At 35.4% G+C, this 16,915-nt stretch overlaps 1 protein-coding gene across 2 annotated transcripts in view; it reads right to left on the bottom strand.

Annotated features, from left to right (window-relative positions):
• The window catches only part of GRID2 (glutamate ionotropic receptor delta type subunit 2), a 1,459,902-nt gene that overhangs the window by 411,030 nt on the left and 1,031,957 nt on the right, over positions 1-16,915 (bottom strand). The window lies entirely within an intron of this gene.

Raw genomic sequence — 16,915 nt, 5'->3', positions numbered from 1 at the left:
TGTTCAACATTCATGTGGGCTCCTCTGTGTCACCTCAGTGAGGTCCTATGTGTCACCTCCTGGTGGTGATGGGAGTGGGGCAGGGGAGCTGAAGCAAACATGAAACTTGTGCCACTTCCTTAGACAGGAATCTCATGTCTCTTGGCATTATTTATGAAACTGTGGAAGGTTAATTTCTTGGCCTGAAAGTATAGTAAAATTCAACCTTTCAAAATGTTTAAAAATAAACCCCTAAAAATCAAATTATCAAGAAAAACAATTATTTACTTTCTTAGCATTTATCTCAGGCAACATAGGTAAATCCTCTTTCCTATATTTATTTACTTCTCTATGGAATGTTATAAAATTACAAGAATTGTGGCTTAAAACTTAATATTGAGATACATGAAAAGTACTAGTAATATAAACTGAGGTAATTACTTAAGAAACTTCCCCCCAAGGGATAAGTAAAGATTTGAATTGCTTCAATAGTTTTTTGGGTGCCACATCTTTTACAAAATATTTACACTAAAGTTAAAATTTATTTAATTGAAAATAGTCAATATTAAAATATAGAAACAACTATAAATAAAAATAAAGAACGAAACAAAGAAATAGAAAACTGGACTTTGATATGAAAAATCAATAGTAAGGGTTAATGTAATATAAATGATACACAAAACCACTGATATTTCAGGAGGAAAGTAAAACAAATGTGATGTCATTTACAATCACCCTTTTTTTATTGGACAATACCAGGAACTAATTAGAATGAGGCAAAATAGGGACTCACATGCTACTGTTGAGAGTGACAATTGGCACATCACCTGGGGGAGCAATTGTCAACACCTAGGGGATTTGCAGATGCTTATACCCTGTATCAGTAGCTACACTTATAGGCATTTATCCTAGAGAAAATCCCACACATATACCTGAGAGCATATATACCATGATGTTTGATGAAGCATTGCTTGTTTTAGTGGGAAAAAACCTAAATAACCTAGTTATTCCTTGTAGAACCACATTACCAGAAAGCTGTGATTTATGTGGCTTATTCTTCCAGTGAAACGTCGTATAGCAGTAAACATGACTGAAATAGAGCTACCTACATTAGCATAAAAAATATGTTGAAAGAAAAAAAGAAATATTTAAAAACATAGAATATCATTGCTATAAATTCTTAAAATATAGAATATAATAATGGTGTAAATTTGGGGGTATACAAAAGGAATACAGTTCAAAAGATTGCACAGAAATCATTTACACCAACTTATTCTGTAAAGAAAGAGAGGAGAAGGGACAGATATATGCTTTTATGTATCTGCAATTTCATTTTCATTAAGGCAAATATGGCAAATGTTAATAGCTGTTTAAACTTGGTGGCAAATAAATAGATGTGTGTTGTATTATTTTTTATAATTGTCTATATGTTTGAAATGTTTTAGAGAAAAAAATTACTTTGATAAGAAAGGAAGGATGGGTGTGGTGGCTCACACCTATAATCCCAGCACTTTGGGAGGCCAATGTGAGCGGATCGCTTGAGCCCAGGAGTTTAAGACCAGCCTAGAAAACATGGTGAAACCCTGTCTCTACAAAAAAACTAGCCGAATATGGCAGTGTGCCTGTAGTCCCACCTACTCAGGAGGCTGAGGTGAGAAGATCCCTTGAGCCCAGGAGGTGGAGGCTGTGGTGAGCCCTGATTGTCATGCCACTGCACTGCAGCCTGAATGGTGAATGACAGAGTGAGACCCTGTCTAAAAAAAAAAAACGAAAGAGAGAGAGAGAGAAAGAAAGAAGGAAAGGAGAGAGAAAAAATAAGCAAAACACATGTTGCTAATTTTTAAAAACTTAAAATTTGAAATATTCAAATTATTTTCTATTTCATTGGGAGTAGGCACAAAGTTTTGTTGTTATTGTTGTTACTGTTGGTTGGTATTTTTATGCTAGGTTTGTATTGCCTGTGCCCAAATAAGTGTTCTTAAGACAATATAAAACATGTTGTTAGGATCTGTAAAATTACCAAATGACATCATATTCTGTTACAAAGATAACCCAGTCTCTTCAATTTGGGTGTGTGTAATCAAGGGTGCCTAGGCAGGTGTTTAACTCTTTCTTCCCACCGCACACCGAAAGTATAAAGAACTCAGAGAAGACACAATTACCTCTCACTGCAGTACGGGCAAAAGTCCATCTTCCTGTTATTAGATCATTGACTTTACCTCTGAGTTGCCTAAAGTGTCAGAGAGATTCCTTTTCATTGAAATATGTGAATATCACACAAAATTTTTAAACTATGGGTATTGCTAATGAAGTATTAGTTATAAATCACTGCATCGCACAGTTAAATCTAGTGAATGACATCAATTATACACATATTGTTTGCAAATGTGAGTACTGACATATTAAAATGATCAGAGATGTTTTGCTATCGCCAATTAAATTAGTATATTAGTATATAGCTACATTAGAAAAAACTTAACATGAATGATTATTTATGAAAAACAGCAGCTAAAGACCAGAAATTCTTTTTTTTTTCTTTTTGAGATGGAGTTTTGCTCTTGTTGCCCAGGCTGGAGTGCAATGGTGCAATCTCAGCTCACTGCAACCTCTGCCTCCCGGGTTCAAGCGATTCCTGCCTCAGCCTCCTGAGTAGCCGGGATTACAGGCATGTGCCACCACACCCGGCTAATTTTTTTTGTATTTTTAGTAGAGATGGGATTTCTCCACGTTGGTCAGGCTAGTGTCAAACTCCCAACCTCAGGTGATCCGCCCGCCTCAGCCTCCCAAGACCAGAAATTTTTAATAGGTCATGATTTTGACTAAAACTGTACTGCTTTCTTCAGGAGCAAGCACTTTTGTTTGTTCTTCTTAAACCTAATGCTATTACATGTTAGCATTATCAGGGTCCAATACAACCACCAGATCCTTTTCTTGTAATAAATGTTTATATGGGTAAAGGGACAGAACTAACAATACGTCATAATTTCATAATATTTTATGGCTAGTTTAGTGATCCATATAAATTGCCCTAGAGATCTAATCATATTATTTAGAGAGCAGATGCTGCACAAAAAGTGTGACAGTTTTTTTTTCACAATAAGTCTCCAGTGAAGCTGACTTATTGTCATAGGGTTCATCTCTAGGGAGGTCTGGCATTCAGTTTCAAAACCATTTAGAGTCCTAACACTGTCTACAAGGGCATTAATAATTTGCATGGTGTGGGAACTTGCCTACAGTGAACTAGATTGAAACCATTCTATATTTCACATTAGTACGAGAGCAGCTGTTGTTGTTGGCAGTATTAATCACAAGCAACTTGGGCTGGAATCAAAGTGACCTAGAAGAGCTACATTCTACATCTTGCTATCAATTCCCTAGGGCAAAGACATTATGTGGCAATATGTCCACATTAAAAGAAAGTATATTCTTTGATTATCTCTTATTCCAGAAGAGTCTATGACAAACAAGGGAACTGCATCTATTGTACTAGCTATCACTGTCTGGGGATGGCACTTCAAAACTGAAAAAGGTAAATTTTCCCCCACAAGAAATGATGCTATTATTATTATAGTTACTGGATCAGTGAATAACATTTTTTTAGGTTCTCCTTGTATAAGACTTAAATACAAGATAAAAAGAAGAAACTTTATTGACTCAGAAGTAAACTTTCAGATTAGGAGAAATAAAATATAAATGTGCAAAAACAGAGAAGCCAGGGATGTTTCTTTGCAAGTGTTTTCCATTTTCCAGGTGCATAATAAGATCTAAGTTAAATCTGAAAGATAATGCACAATGAAAATAAACCCTTCTATGCCTTTACAACCACACATGAGGAAATGGTTTGATTTGCTCATCCCAGTGGATATTTAAGTGTTGTCTTTACAAAGGATAGTATTAGTGGTATAAGAACCATGCCTGTATGACAGGGGTTCTTTGTTTCAGTTCTCAGAAGGGGAAGACAAGAAAAAGGTTTTGAATTTGCCACTATATGATTTTAAAAAAATGTATGGTGGGAAGTTACTGTTTGTAAAGGAGAGACACACTGAAAAGTTTATGGCACTTTGACATCACATCAGAGCACTGAACAGGACCAGTACATAATAAATCCTTTGGAACTTGTTAATCAAAGTGCAGTCTATAGACCAGCAGCATCAGCATCACCTAGTATGTAGGGATGTAGTATCTCAGGCTTCATTCCATACCTTCTAAATCAGATGTGCATTTTACAAGATCCTGGAACAATTCATCTGCACATTAAAGCTTAAAAAGTACTCTAGAATGAGTTAAAAAAAAAAACATATCAGAAGGCTTTCTAGAGAGTTGTTTACTTTCCTAGAGGGACAGGTGGCTGGGAGGCCTACCTGTAATTTGTGTCAAAAGCTAAAAAAGGCTTAGAGCACCCAGAAGCTAACAGTCAACAGATCATTATCATTATTATTATCATCAAATACATGATGAATGAATGGCCTAATCTTCTAGGAATAAAGCATGTTTTATCAAAGCCAGTATGGTTGGAGAAATTGCTATTACATTTAGTTATGACTGGTGGTGATTGCAGCACATCAAAAAGGGACTGTTTCAAGCAAAGGCTTCTGAAGAGCATGTGATTAATTACGTGGGGAGAAGAAAAGGCTGCATAAAGAAAGGCATCTCATTAGGAGTTTTAGTTTTAGCCCCTAGGTCCAAGAAAACAAGAAAGCTATAGCTTTCTGCCTAACCTAGAGAGGCAGTTCTCAAAGGATGGTGTGGAAAGAGTCTGTACCCAAGAACATATTCCTATGCCTCTTAACTAATTTATGTCTCCTGATATGTCTTAAAACAATGTGACATATTATTGGAATGTCTTTTACTAATATACCATTGTAACAAATTTCTTTATGAACAGCTCTCTTATAGATACTACAGGAATATATAATCCCTATTTCTGCCTTAATTTTAATATTATTAATCCTAGCAAAACATATGGTATATATTAGATTCCTCTGGTTGTGAGTAATAGAAACTTAAAATTCTTTGGAAAAAAGAAGAGCAATTTATTGGCTGCGTGGATACAGAAAAGGGATTAAACAACTTACATATATGTATGACAGGACGCAGCTAGGACTTAGAACCAACTGGAAGTAGGAATGCAAACATTCCCAGTTCTCTCTCTCTGTCTCTCTCTCTCTCTCTCTCTCTCTCACACACACACACACACACACACACACACACACACACACACACACACACTCTTTTTCTGGGTTTTAACTTCTCTTATCTTTGAGTGGGCCTAGTTGTCTTTCTTCTGTAAGTCAAATTTTGTCCCTGTGTTCAGAAACAAGATAATGATTCCACTTGAGTTGTACTTTTTATAGTTACTATCACTGAAGTGGGTTGGCAATATACCCTGTCATCTGAAGTTCAAAATTTCAGGCAACTCTTATATTTCTCAGTTTAAATTAGATGCTATATGTAGACCAATTAGCTTTCACCCTGAAGGGGCTCTTGTAAGTATCGAACTCTGACTCTGAATAAAATGAAAGCTATTAGAGAGTAAGAACATGACAATTTTATAGAAACTAATAGCTAGGGGGAAAAGAAGACCAGTTCCATAAAGAGGAAGAACTGACCAGAAAAAAATAACTTGTGTATATTTAATATATAAATATAGTGGCTAGAAAAATAGACTTAATTCATGAATTACTTCTTCAGAGAGACAGATAATATCTTTGAAATACTATGGCTATGGCTTGAAAGGGCATGCCCTTATTTAAAGTATATAGAAAGGCAAATGATATTATTACAATATTGTTTTGACTTTTGTTAGATTATTCTACAAAAGAAATATGTAATAAAAACTGGAGACCAAATATTTATTATTAGAATTGCTAAATTATTGCATGCAAATACAATAGAATTTTACACAATTATAGAAATAAACAATAAGTAGTATGTAAATGCTAAAGGCATGAAATAAGCACTTCAAGATATTTAGAGTTGGTTAATAAATGAGATCTATGTGTTCTATTTATAAAGAAAAAATCATATTTCATTGACTGCAAAATCAAGTTGTATAAATATATACAGCGTAATTCCATTTGTATTTTAAAAATGATGCACTCTATTTATAATAAAAAATAATAGTAGTGGCTAATACTAATTATGCACCTTATATGTTTCAGGCTTTATTCTGTGTTCTTTCCAACTATTACCTAATTGCTAACTGAACCCTTTTAAGAACCCTGTAAAGTATGTTTTAGATACTTATGGATCAATTATTATTTATATTTACAGCTGATAATTGATAGAGTCTTCCAGTCTGACTCTAGTTCCTGCACACTAATACATTTTGCTATATTAACTCCTATATATGTGTATGTATTCATTCATTTATTCTACAAATGTTTGTTGAATGGCTGCTATTGCTAGCCACTCTTCTAGGCTCTAGGGTTGCGCTGATTAAAATCATATACTTGTGGAGATTATATTCTGGTGGAGAGTGCCAGATAATACACATAACAAATAGGTACAAAGGTACAGTATATACTATCTATCTTGTATGTGATCAATGTTACAAAAAGAAAGAATCAGGTTGTGGTATCGGGAGTGTTGAGGCCATGACTGCTGTTTTGAATGAGGGGTGGAGGTCTGGGTCCACATTACCAGGAATGTAATAATTGAGCAAAGACTTGAAAGAGGTCAGGAAATGAGCCATGGGTATATCTGGGAGAATTTCCCAAGCAGGGAGAATAACCAGTGCAATTGTTTTTGTGATTGTGTCTATTTTCTCAGAGAGAAATACTCAAGGAACATAGTGTCTCTGGAGTCTCCAGAATGAAGTGGAAAAGGGGGAAGGAGAGGATATAATACTGGAGAGATAATGAGTGAAATGGGGGGGTTAGATAGCAGCAGGCACTGAGGCTGTTGTATTATTTTTGTTTTTGTTGCCAATGAAATGAGATTTTGGAGAGTTTTGCACAGAGAAGACACATGATCTGATATACTTTTTAAGATAATTTTTCTGGCTACTCCTACTGAAAAGAGACAAGAGTAGGGAGACAGCTATGAGAAAGTGCTTTTCAGTTATCTGACTTCAAGGAGCAAAATCATCAATGGCCCCAGCTGCTGTGTTCTGAAATCTATCACTACCTTATCTGGATCCTCTTCCAATCAACACCTCAGAGAAGGGGAATAGATTAGGAGATTTGAGAAGAAAGATACTTGAAAAGAAAGAGAAGGTGTGAAAGATTCTTCTGACAGGGTTGTCTATATGGAGTAAATGGCCTTCCTATAGGTTTGTATGGAATTGTGTGTATACAGACTCATATAAACAGATATATGGAAGACAAAGTGCATCCCACTCACAGTAGTGATCCAGGGAGAGTAGCATTGAAGAGTAGGGTAGAACTGAGGTAGGACTCTTGGTTTTTATTTTGTAAATTTCTATTTTATTTGATATTTATAATAAGCTGGCATTACTTTAAAAATTAATGTGTTAAAACAAATACTAAATAAAATATATGTTTTAATGAAGAAATGAAAATATCTGTTTCAATACATGTATGTAGCAATTAACTAAATATATAATCAATGCAGATGTTCTCTCTCAAATCTAAAGACACTGAAGAATCTCACCTGGTAATCACCCATGTGATGGGATGGACAGATCTGAAGCAGAGATGGAGTCTCCTAACTCCCACTTCTTATTTCTGGGGAAGTAAGGGTCTTCCACCTCACTCCCTAACTTTGATATCAGAACTAGGAGAGAGAGGGTTTTGTGAACCTCCCCTTAAACAGAATCACATGCACTACTATGTTATTTTAAATGATATTTCAAGCCTGAATATAAAGGAGCAGGAGAAAGCACTTTTGTTTGTTCTTCTTAAACCTAATGCGATTAAATATTAGTATTATCAGGGTCTAACACAACCACCAGGTATTTTACCTGTAATAAATATTTATATGAGTAAAGGGACAGAACTAATAATAGGTTATAATTTTATAAGATTTTATGGCCACTTTAGTGATCCATATAAATTGCCCTGGAGATGTAATCAGATTATTTAGAGAGCAGATGCTGCACAAAAAGTACAATTTTTTTTTTTCCGCAGTAAGTCTCCAATGAGCCTGGCTCTTTTCCTATCCCTAGCAGAATCCTACGTTTGTAAAGATTATCGCAGCTGTGTCCTGTAGGGGACTCAGATAACCAATGTCTTGCCAAGATATTTGCATAGTAGTCAGCTTTCAGTAGCCACCCTTTTTCTGTTAAGGTCTGTGTCCTCGAGAAAATATTTAACAGTTGTACTTAATGTGATCTCCTCTTGAGATTTAACTCTTGCAATTCTACATTTTTACTGTGACTGTTGCAGAGAAATTTGGGGACTTATTCACAAATTTGCCATTATTTGATATTCAGTAATAACAGAGTCATCTCTTTATTAGTTTCCAAATAGTTATTTCATACTATCTTTCCAAATGTTTAATTAGGATCTTGAGAAATTATTATTAGTTTTCTTTCATGATAGCATGACCTAATGTATTGATAACACGACTCAGATCTTGAATCTAAAGAAGAAACTTAGACATATTATTATTAACAGATATCAAAAACATAGAGACATTCTTCAAAACTAGGAAATGCCAGCATGCAACGAAGGGAGTATTTAAATACTATAGACTAAGGGTGTTTACTGATATAAATTCAATGTATTAATATTTAGTATAGCAACAAATGTCTTCTAATAGTCATAATGTCAATGCCTCCAGTTTTCTTGATATGTGTAATGAATTGTATTAAGACCTTATCTTATTTGACTCTTCTGTAGTTTTTCAGATTCCTGACTAGCTCTTCCTTCTTGAAACCCCTTTATCTTCTAGTTTCAATTAACTCATACTTCCTTAGCTCTTCTCTTAAGTCTCTAATTGATGCTTCATATTCCCTTTGGTGGGATATTCTTTCCAATTTTTAATTCATTCATTTATTAAATAAGTCAAATTGATTGAACATCTCCTATATGAAGGACTATAGTAGGTACTAAAACTGCGGCAAGAAAAAAATTCAACATGGTTTTATCTTTAGAAAGCATAAAATAAATATCAGTCTTCTCTAGAGTTTTATCCTTGCTATGCTATCCCTGGACGATTTCATCCAGTCCAATGAATGATTGATGAATTCACGCCTTTCAAATCTGTAATCCTGTCCAGGTTATACAATAATGTATATCCTGATATACATTATTCCACATAACCTACTGATCCTGAGCAGCTCCACCTGAGTATCATTTGTCTATCCATCCATCCATCCATCCATCCATCCATGCATTTAATCAACATATATATAGGCCATAAAGGTAAATAAAATAAAACCAAAACCTTGCTCTCATGAAATTTGGGTTAAATTTGAAAATGTAGATAATACAAAAGTAAACAAATATGTAATAGCTTTAGATTGTGATAAATGTCATAAAGGACTCATATGTATAAGATATTAGGTAGCTGTGCAAGAGTGGTTATTTTAGATAATGTCATAAGGAAATGCCCCTAAAAGATGACATTTGTTTAGGATCAGAATAAAGTACTGGAGTGGGAAAATCAAAGAACTAGGGAAAGAGTATTCCAGATGAAATGGACTTTCTTTTTCATACAATGAAAATAATGTCAGTGCAGCTAGAATGGGGCACGAAAAGGGGTAAATTCAAAATATATCACTGATATGCTGCAGAGATAAATAGGGGCAGATCACATAAAGAGTTTGTAGTTCATTCTAAATAAGATGGAAAGACATTGGAGGTTTTAGCTCATAAGTGGCGTTGCCTCATTTACATCTTTAAAAGTGCACATTGCTTGCTAAAGGACACGTTTTTAGTTTTTTTTGTTTTTGTTTTTGTTTTTGAGACAGAGTCTTGCTCGGTCACCCAGGCTGGAGTGCAGTGGCGTGAAAGTGCTGGGATTACAGGCGTGAGCCACTGCGCCCAGCCAGGACACGTTTTAAAGGAGGACAATAGAGGAGAAACTAGTTAGTTTTCTTCAGTCACCTACTTGGATTTCTATTAACCTATTATTGAAGCACAGGTATGAGATGATAGTGGTTGAGACTAGTATGATAGCAGGAAGGTCTATTTATATAAATGTTTGGGGTACAAGTGTAATGTTATTACATGAATATATTGTGCAGTGGTAAAGTCAGGGCCTTTTGTGTATCTATCACCACCAGAATAATGTACATTGTACCCATTAAGTAATTTCTCATCATCCCCCCACTTGACCCCCACCCTTCCAGTCTCCATTTTCCACCGTTCCACACTATGTCCATGTGTACACACTATTCAGCTCCCACTTATAAGTGAGAACATGCAGTATTTGTATTTCTGTGTCTGAGTTGTTTCACTTAGGACAATGGCCTACAGTTCCATCCATGTTGCTGCAAAAGACATTAATTCACTCTTTTTTATGGCTGAATGTATTCCATTGTATATATATACAATAGTCTTGTATACTGACTATGCAAGGGAGAGTCTTGAAAAATGATTCTACTTAGGATAGAACTGACAGGATTTGTTCCTGGATTGGAAACTAGAGGGCCTGAAAAGAGAATAAGATAATTTTTAGGGTTTTTTATGATTAACTGAACACATTACTGTATTGTTGGCTGAGGTGAAAAAGACTGAGGGAAAATCCATTGGGGATAGGTTGGAGAAAGTAAAATTTATATTTTGGACCTTTAATGTCTGTTTGAAGTGTTTTATAAACTTCTAGGAAGGAATATCACACAGTCTTTGTATAAATGATCTGGAGCAAAAGGGAAAGGTCTAACTTGAATATATAAATTTGGAAGTCACCAGCATATAAAGATGACATTTAAAAAACCGTATTGAATAAGACCATTTAGGAAAAGAATATAAATACATAAGAGAAGAGGCCTGAAGACTGGTTCCTAGGAAATTCCAACACTTAGCAGCTGGGAAGAAGAGGAATTAGCAAAGGAGACTAAGAAGTACTGGCTATTAAGATATCAAAAAATACAAAAAGAAAAAAATGTCCTTAAGACATAGTTGTACATTTAGCAAACAATTGTGATAGAAACCCCTTCTGTATATCATAAGTAAAACTACCAGATCCGGTATTTTAAAACATCTTCTATATACACAGGTGAGCTTGACGAAACATAAAGGGATTTCAGGAAATCTATGTTGGGTAGGAAAAGTCAAGTTCATAACGGTAACTGAACGATAAAGCCAGTGACTTCCTTGGGTGAATCCTAGAGATTTACCTGCTTAGGACAGAACAGAAGAAAATAGCTGGGATCAAAAGCATATAAAGAAGCATGAGATGTAATACAAACAATAGATAAAGTGGTGGGTACACATGCCTGTCTCCCTATCTTGGCTTCACATAGAAGAAAAAGGAAAAAAAAAAGTGAATAATTGGATTGGCTCTCTCAACCTTCAGTTTACTCTCCTTCTACTGGAGAAGTTGAAAAGCTAAACGCTCAATTTTTAGATTCCCTGGCAGCCATGGTCCTGTGTGCCAATTTATACCAGGTATAGAAGGCAGAAATTAAGCACTCTTCCTGTGGCAGATGCAACGTTCACACAAGCACCAGGAATATTTGCAGCAATTGGAGTCCATGTTGAAATGTCTAGAAACTAGCTTCTTGAGGATAAGGTATCTGTAGCAGCCCAGTGGTGGGGCAGTAACAAAAGTTATTCAGGACCTCTGTATCATAACCATGATGGGGTGATTTTGAAAGTCTAGGCATGCCCCTTGATTTCCACTTCTTCTGATAATTTTCTAAGCACCTAGTTCCATTTATTACATTCTTTACTGCTTGAAATACAAAGTATTTCCTATTTCCTCTACCAAACCCTGACTGTTAAAAACTGCTTTAGAAATACCTATTTATATTATGCATACCTTATGGTTGGCAGCTGGACTTCGCAACATCTGTGCATCCCAACACACAAGCCAAAGAAGTTTTAAGATTACCCAGTTAATCATGACCTCCTCCGGTGAAGAAAAGGAGTAACACAAAATGTATCTCTTGAGAACTCACTTCAACTTCAGGTCTCAAATAAATCCACAAAAATGTTCAAATAACTCACAATTAAAAATCTCTAAAGAAACAATCAAATCAACGACTGTGAGCGATAGCCAGCAAAAAAACAAAAGTGAACAAAAGGTTCCAGCATCAAAATAAGAAAGAACATTAATAATGGTTTCATCAGATAAGATCATATAATGAGCACATTTAATAAGTTTAAAGAACAAAAATGAGGAAATTGAAATATGACTAAAAAGTAGTATACTATCAAAATTTACCAGGTACCAGGAATATTTGAAACAGAATAAGAGGGAGAACTTCTAGTAATGAAAAATGTTATAATTAGAAACTGTAGCTTAATTAAATAGTATAATACATATAACAAAATAGAAAATTAATAATCTATATTGTAAAATTAAAGAAATTACCTAGAAAACAACAGAGGGAGATAAGAAATGAAAAATATGAAAAACAGGTTAAGAGATGTACAGATAGAAAGAATAGTCTATCATAGAACCAACTGTATTTCCAGAATTAGAGCAGAGTGAATGAGTCAGAACCAATACGAAGAAGATAATGATTGAGAAGCTTTTAGAATTAGTAAAACATGCAAGTCCTCAGAATTAGAAATCTTAATAAGTTTCATGTAGGAAGAAAGAAGACACATTTTAAAATATTATGGTCGAAACCAATGAGAACAAAGACACAACATACCAGAATCTCTGGGACACATTTAAAGCAGTGTGTAAAGGGAAATTTATAGCACTAAATCCCCACAAGAGAAAGCAGGAAAGAACTAAAATTGACACCCTAACATCACAATTAAAAGAACTAGAAAAGCAAGAGCAAACACATTCAAAAGCTAGCAGAAGGCAAGAAATAACTAAGATCAGAGCACAACTGAAGGAGATAGAGACACAAAAAGCCCTTCAAAAAATCAATGAATCCAGGAGCTGGTTTTTTGAAAAGATGAACGAAATTGATAGACCGCTAGCAACACTAATAAAGAAGAAAAGAGAGAAGAATCAAATAGATGCAATAAAAAATGATAAAGGGGATATCACCACCGATCCCACAGACATACAAACTACCATCAGAGAATACTATAAACACCTCTATGCAAATAAACTAGAAAATCTAGAAGAAACAGATTAATTCCTGGAAACATACACCCTCCCAAGACTAAACCAGGAAGAAGTTGAATCTCTGAATAGACCAATAACAGGCTCTGAAATTGAGGCAATAATTAATAGTCTACAACCAAAAAAAGTCCAGGACCAGACAGATTCACAGCCGAATGCTACCAGAGGTACAAAGAGGAGCTGGTACCATTCCTTCTGAAAATGTTCCAATCAATAGAAAAAGAGGGAATCCTCTCTAACTCATTTTGTGAGGCCAGCATCATCCTGATACCAAAGCCTGGCAGAGACACAACAAAAAAAGAGAATTTTAGACCAATATCCCTGATGAACATCGATTCGAAAATCCTCAATAAGATACTGGCAAACCAAATCCAGCAGCACATCCACCATGATCAAGTTGGCTTCATCCCTGCGATGCAAGGCTAGTTCAACACACTCAAATCAATAAACATAATCCATCATATAAACAGAACCAAAGACAAAAACCACATGATTATCCCACAGATGCAGAAAAGGCCTTCAACAAAATTCAAGAGCCCTTCATGCTAAAAACTCTCAATAAACTAGATATTGATGGGATGTACATAAAAATAATAAGAGCTATTTATGACAAACCCACAGCCAATATCATACTGAATGGGCAAAAACTGGAAGCATTCCCTTTGAAAACTGGCAGAAGACAGGGATGCCCTCTCTCACCACGCCTATTCAACATAGTGTTGGAAGTTCTGGCCAGGGCAATCAGGCAGGAGAAAGAAATACAGGGTACTCAATTAGGAAAAGAGAAAGTCAAATTGTCCCTGTTTGCAGATGACATGATTGTATATTTAGAAAACCCCATCATCTCAGCCCAAAATCTCCTTAAGTTGATAAGTAACTTCAGCAAAGTCTCAGGATACAAAATCAATGTGCAAAAATCGCACGCATTCTTATACACCAATAACAGACAAACAGCCAAATCGTGAGTGAACTCCCATTCACAATTGCTTCAAAGGGAATAAAACACCTAGGAATCCAACTTACAAGGGATGTGAAGGACCTCTTCAAGGAGAACTACAAAACACTGCTCAATGAAATAAAAGAGGACACAAACAAATGGAAGAACATTCCATGCTCATGGACACAAAGAATCAATATCACAAAAATGGCCATAGTGCCCAAGGTAATTTATAGATTCAATGCCATCCCCATCAAGCTACCAATGACTTTCTTCACAGAATTGGAAAAAACTACTTTAAAGTTCATATGGAACCAAAAAGGAGCCTGCATCACCAAGTCAATCCTAAGCCAAATGAACAAAGCTGGAGGCATCACGCTACCTGACTTCAAACTATACTACAAGGCTACAGTAACCAAAACAGCATGGTACTGGTACCAAAACAGAGATACAGATCAATGGAACAGAACAGAGCCCTCAGAAATAACACCACATATCTACAACTAACTGATCTTTGACAAACCTGACAAAAACAAGAAATGGGGAAAGGATTCCCTATTTAATAAATGGTGCTGGGAAAACTAGCTAGCCATATGTAGAAAGCTGAAACTGGATCCCTTCCTTACACCTTATACAAAAATTAATTCAAGATGGATCAAAGACTTAAATGTTAGACCTAAAACCATAAAAACCCTAGAAGAAAACCTAGGCAATACCATTCAGGACATAGGCATGGGCAAGGACTTCCTGACGAAAACAGCAAAAGCAATGGCAACAAAAGCCAAAATTGACAGAAGGGATCTAATTAAACTGAAGAGCTCCTGCACAGCAAAAGAAACTACCATCAGAGTGAACAGGCAACCTACAGAATGGGAGAAAATTTTTGCAATCTACTCATCTGACAAAGGGCTAATATATCCAGAATCTACAAAGAACTCAAACAAATTTACAAGAAAAAAACAAACGACCCCATGAAAAAGTGGGCAAAAGATATGAACAGATACTTCTCAAAAGAAGACATTTATGCAGCCAACAGACACATGAAAAAATGCTCATCATCACTGGTCATCAGAGAAATGCAAATCAAAACCACAATGAGATACCATCTCCCACCAGTTAGAATGGCCATCATTAAAAAGTCAGGAAACAACAGGTGCTGGAGAGGATGTGGAGAAATAGGAACACTTTTCACTGTTAGTGGGACTGTAAACTAGTTCAACCATTGTGGAAGTCAGTGTGGCGATTCCTCAGGGATCTAGAACTAGAAATACCATTTGACCCAGCCATCCCATTACTGGGTATATACCCAAAGGATTATAAATCATGCTGCTATAAAGACACATGCACACATATGTTTATTGTGGCACTATTCACAATAGCAAAGACTTGGAACCAACCCAAATGTCCAACAATGATAGCCTGGATTAAGAAAATGTGGCACATATACACCATGGAATACTATGCAGCCATAAAAAATGGTGAGTTCATGTCCTTTGTAGGGACATGGATGAAGCTGGAAACCGTCATTCTCAGCAAACTATCGCCAAGGACAAAAAACCAAACACCCCATGTTCTCACTCATAGGTGGGAATTGAACAATGAGAACACCTGGACACAGGATGAGGAACATCACACAATGGGGCCTGTTGTGGGGTGGGGGGAGGGGGAGGGATAGCATTAGGAGATAAACCTAATGTAAATGACGGGTTAATGGGTGCAGCACACCAACATGGCACATGTATACATATGTAACAAACCTGCATGTTGTGCACTTGTACCCTAGAACTTAATGTATAATAATAAAAAAAAAGAAAAAAAAGAAATAAGAAAAAATATCCCAGAAAATGCAGGAAGAAAGATTGTTTAATTAAAAATATTAAACTTATGGATAAATCTAAAGAAAGTATTGATTATATAAAAATAAGATTTAAGTAAAAATTAAAATAAATCACTGAATAGAAATTATAAGTAACAACGCTTTAATTGGAATTAAAATATTTTAAGGTCCCTGTATTGTTTGGGAGGACAGTAAGGATGTCAATTGTAGAACTGAGTTAATCACAAATGTGAAATTTCTGATATCTAAAAGCATAGAAAGAATCTGTCACTGCCATCCTGGTAGAGGAAAGATACTTAGAATGAGGAAAATGAAAACCTAGAGAATATAATATCCCAGAAGTGAATAAAAAAAGTATTTCAAAGAAAAAAAACTGACAACTGTGTGAGGTAAGAATATATTCGGCTTAAAAAGTTTCAACTATTGGCAATCTTTTCAAAAATAGGGCCGAATCTAAAATGACACATGAAATCATGAAATCGTGTATTTTTAAAATTTGTTTTGTTTTTATGCAAGTACATCAAACTCTACTTATCAACAATTGTACACATCCTCTTCCCTAAAAATATCCTTCTTTCCGTATTTCTTATCTCATTGAATTATATCATCACCCTTATAACTAGTTGCTAACTAGTTTCAAACATATTTTGAAAATAGGATCCTTGGTAAAATATTTTAAACAAATTTGTAGATATCAGGCTGTTTTTTTATAATTCGGGAAATACATTTAAAAGTAAATGCATCCTGTATGTTTACCAGCTAGAAATAAACATTTATAGTGGGCTCTGTGATGTGCGGTCCTGACCACCCCTTCTCAGGATTAAAAATCTTATTCTCCCAGCTGCCAAGAATTCCGTGCGAAGATGGCTCTCAGTGGACACTCTCCATTGTGAGTGGCTTCAGGTGAGGAAAATTGCTTTTTTCAAGGAGAGTTTACCTTCAATTATAGATCACAGTAGGAATATAAGGCCACATCAGCTTGCCCAATTTGGGGCAACTAT

The sequence above is a fragment of the Nomascus leucogenys genome, chromosome 9 (genome assembly GCF_006542625.1).
Source record: "Nomascus leucogenys isolate Asia chromosome 9, Asia_NLE_v1, whole genome shotgun sequence".
Lineage (NCBI taxonomy): Eukaryota > Metazoa > Chordata > Mammalia > Primates > Hylobatidae > Nomascus > Nomascus leucogenys.
The sequence above is the reverse complement of the archived record's forward strand: the minus strand, read 5'-3'. Positions and strand labels throughout refer to the sequence as shown.